The sequence below is a fragment of the Triplophysa rosa genome, linkage group LG25 (assembly GCF_024868665.1).
Source record: "Triplophysa rosa linkage group LG25, Trosa_1v2, whole genome shotgun sequence".
In the NCBI taxonomy this organism is placed as follows: domain Eukaryota; kingdom Metazoa; phylum Chordata; class Actinopteri; order Cypriniformes; family Nemacheilidae; genus Triplophysa; species Triplophysa rosa.
Window position 1 is genome coordinate 2,438,896 of NC_079914.1, and position 4,508 is coordinate 2,443,403.

Here is a 4,508-nt window from a genome sequence, read left to right on the forward strand (position 1 = left end):
TTCGGACAAAGAATGTTTAGCTTAGAAGGAATCCCCTCCTTCCATGAATAGCCAGAAGGCACCCCCTTCCTCCTACCCTATATATATATATAATAGCCGCAATGTATAGTGAGCTTAACACTTCACAATTCTTGATTTTGTGGGCTTGTATTTATTTATGCGGAAATTAAATCTAACATCAGCAACACTGTCAGCAAGATGCAGTTTTAATGTTGACGAGTGAACATCCAATGTAAGAGGCTAAACATTTAATATTTTTAAACTGATTTACATAGAATGATAATACAACTGAAGTATTATCCAATGATGAAAACTACAAAACGCTTGTTGGAATGAAAAATATATAAACGTGATTCATGTAGTACATCAGTGTGACTAGACAAGAAACATTAACAGAGCTGTTTTAGGTTTTATTAGGGATAGGGTTAGGGAGAAATACATTTACAGTTCTTCTCGATTGCTAACACACAATTCATGGAGCAATTCACAATTTTCTGACAACTATAAACACATTCTCAGAACAATACACTAACTTGTGCAAACCCCACGCAAAACAGCCTCATTTTGCAAGGGTTTAACCATGTTCTCATTCAGAAAACACACATGTCAGGATCTGGGACTATTGGTTCTTGTTTTTTGCCACTAGAGGTCACTGTTTCACCTGTTGTTCACATTAGCGTCATTGTCTTCACCTGTGCCTCATTTCTCCCCAGTGTATTTAAGTTGCCCTTTGTTCTCTGTCCTGTGCTTGGTGTTTAACGTCCAGTAGCCTACCTTTCGAGCAGTCTCTAGTTTTTCTGGTATGTCTTCAGTCTCAAGTTTCTTTTGATATGTTTCTTTTTCAAACCTTGGACATTGTGGGGTTTTTTTTGGCACCTTTTTTATTAAAAGAAAAGACTTATTCACTCCTAGTCCTCTTGAGTGCGTCTCTCTCTCAGCCCCTCTGTCGGCCCTCACCAAGGGGAAGAACACGCACTTCCAGTGGAGTTCCGAAGCTGAGCTGGCATTTAATGAACTCAAGTGTCTTTTCACCTCAGCACCCATTCTCACCGTTCCCGTATCTAACAAGCCTTTCATGGTGGAGGTGGATGCTTCGTACGTAGGAGTGGGAGCAGTGCTCTCTCAAAGAGGTGATGACAACAGGCTTCACCCATTCGCCTATTTCTCTCGCCGCCTTACACCCTCGGAGAGGAATTACCATGTGGGAGACAAGGAGCTACTGGCAGTTAAATTAGCTCTGGAGGAATGGAGACACTGGCTTGAGGGGGCCAGACATCCTTTCCAAGTTCTTACTGACCACAAGAACTTGGAATACATCCAACAAGCCAAGAGACTCAACCCCCGCCAGGCACGCTGGTCTCTCTTTTTTAACCGTTTCTAATTCATCCTGTCTTACCGTCCTGGTTCAAAGAACCTCAAGCCTGATGCCCTGTCTCGAGTCTACGCCAACAGTAACCAAGAAGGTCCTATCACGCCTATTATTCCCGAGTCTAAAGTTGTGGCTCCTATGAGGTGGGAGGTGGAATCAGCCGTAAGACGCGCACAGACTCAAGAACCAGATCCGGGAGGAGGTCCCAACAACCGCCTATTCGTTCCGAAGTCTGTGCGTTCCAAGATTCTCCAATGGGGTCACTCCTCTCGTTTGACCTGTCACCCAGGCACTGACCGCACCCTTGAGTTCCTCCAAAGGAGATTTTGGTGGCCAAGTATGAGGAAGGATACTAAGACTTTCGTGAAGGCTTGCACCACATGCAATCAGGGGAAAGTTCCCCATCAGGCACCCCTTGGATTACTCCACCCGTTATCCATTCCGAGACGACCCTGGTCCCACTTATCTATGGATTTTATCACTGGACTCCCACCATCTCGAGGTAATACCACTATTATGGTCATAGTCGACAGGTTTTCAAAGGCCGCCAAATTTATCCCCCTACCCAAATTACCTACAGCCAAACAGACTGCCGAATTGGTGACTAACCATGTGTTCCGAGTGTTTGGCATCCCACAGGACATAGTCTCGGATCGAGGACCCCAGTTCTCCTCCCGCTTTTGGCGAGCCTTCTGCCAACTCCTTGGGGTGTCAGTGAGCCTCTCCTCGGGCTTCCATCCTGAGTCTAATGGTCAGACAGAGAGGGTGAACCAGGACCTAGAGACCACCCTGAGATGCATGGCGGCCAATAACCCCTCTTCTTGGTCCACGTTCATCATGTGGGCGGAATATGACCACAACACTTTGCTCAGCTCTGCCACAGGCAAGTCCCCCTTCGAGTGCCAGTTCGGATACTGTCCCCCACTGTTCCCGGAACAAGAGATCGAGGTTGGAGTTCCCTCGGCGCAGTTATTCGCCCGTCGCTGTCGTCGGACGTGGTTACTAGTCCGCCGCAAGCTCCTCAGAGTTTCTCAGCTGTACCACAGGCAAGCCAACCGCAAACGCAGACCAGCTCCCACTCTCCGTCCTGGATAAAGCGTCTGGCTGTCCACTAGGAACCTCCCCCTCCGAGTCGAGTCCCGCAAACTGGCCCAACGCTACATAGGCCCCTTCAAAGTAGCAAGGAGAGTAAACCCTGTAACTTATCGTTTATACCTACCCAGATCTTTAAGGATCAATCCCACCTTTCATGTTTCCCTGTTAAAACCTGTTGTCTTCTCTCCTTTTGCTCCGACAGGCAGACCTCCTCCTCCGCCTCGCATGATCGGAGGCCGGCCAGCGTACACAGTCCACCGCATACTGGACTCCCGTTGAGTACAAAGATCACTTCAGTATCTTGTGGACTGGGAAGGCTATGGCCCGGAGGAGCGCTCCTGGGTTCCTGCTAAGGACATTTTGGACCCGGATCTCATCCGAGCTTTCCACGCTCTTAGACCCGATCGTCCTAGAGGGAACTTCAGGAGCCGTTCCTAGAGGAGGGGGTCCTGTCAGGATCTGGGACTATTGTTTCTTGTTTTTTGCCACTAGAGGTCACTGTTTCACCTGTTGTTCACATTAGCGTCATTGTCTTCACCTGTGCCTCATTTCTCCCCAGTGTATTTAAGTTGCCCTTTGTTCTCTGTCCTGTGCTTGGTGTTTAACGTCCAGTAGCCTACCTTTCGAGCAGTCTCTAGTTTTTCTGGTATGTCTTCAGTCTCAAGTTTCTTTTGATATGTTTCTTTTTCAAACCTTGGACATTGTGGGGTTTTTTTTGTTGTACTTATTGAAGATCTTTTTGTTTGACTCATCCCGCTTGGATTACGTTTGTTTTGTTTTTTCTTCTTTTTGGATTTACCTTCTCATCCCTATTGGATTACCTTGTTTTGCTGGATTTGTTTTTTGGCACCTTTTTTATTAAAAGAAAAGACTTATTCACCCCTAGTCTCTCTCTGTTGGGTTCATCATTTCCCCTGTGGCTCTGCGGGAGATAAGAAGTCTCATACATCGGAGACCCGAGTTCGAGCCTCGCCACTGACACTTTTAAACATGAGTATCTTTACTTCTACTTAAGTAAAGGATGTGTGTACTTTTGCCATCTCTGTTTATAATATTCTTGACCTGGCCGCAATAAATGCTTCCATCCTGTTCCAGAAATGCACAAATGAGAAAATGTCACGGAGGACCTTCATTTTGCGACTCGCAAATTAACTTCTTTCTGGCCACATGAGAGCAAAAGCCACACCGCTGGTGCGAGAGCCAGGACCCAGGCAGGAGCAGCAGCAGCAGATGGAGAGGAGAAGGCAGTGCCAAGTGCGAAGAGACTGCAAGAAAAACAAAACAAGGGACACTTGTGACAAATGTCACAAGGTAGTATGTGGGAGCTGCACATGGAAGGTACAGATTGCCTGTGTTGACTGTGAATAATCGATCCACATGAGGCAGTGAACAATGGGCGGCGTTTGCCCCCAAACAACAAGATGCCTTGTTCAAGTGAAAATGTTCATGATGAATTTACAGCACAATATTTTCATTATAATAAAAAAAATGTTTGCTCACTATAATACAGATTTCTAGATCAGTTCATTTTCCGTTTTTGATCTTGCTTATTTTGTCATATGTCCCTATGAGGGTTTTTACTATGCACTGAAATCCAAACTGTTAATATTTTATTACTTATTATATTATAAAAAAATATTTTACTTAATTTTATCTACTACTAATATATGTAGTTAGCAGGCTCCCCAATAGGTTCTTTGGCTGACAATGAACTAATACATTTTTGCATTCGTATATCAATTTTGTGTCCTGCTGTTTATTATTACCTAACAAAACACATCCGTTTATTCATACATTTTGATTCCATTGGTGGGTGCGATTCGTGTGATTCAAATATAGCTCCTCAGTGTTGTAAAATCCAAAAGTCAAAATATATTGAAAAAGGATAGATGTTATTTTTTCCAAAATTCACAACATTTTTATCTAACAAAATATTCTGCATCAATCCATATTTGTTGCCGTTTAGACTTTCAAAAACAACATTTTCACTGCAGTGAAAAAACTTCTCTTCCGCTTGCTGGACACAAAGCGAGGCACCTTTCTG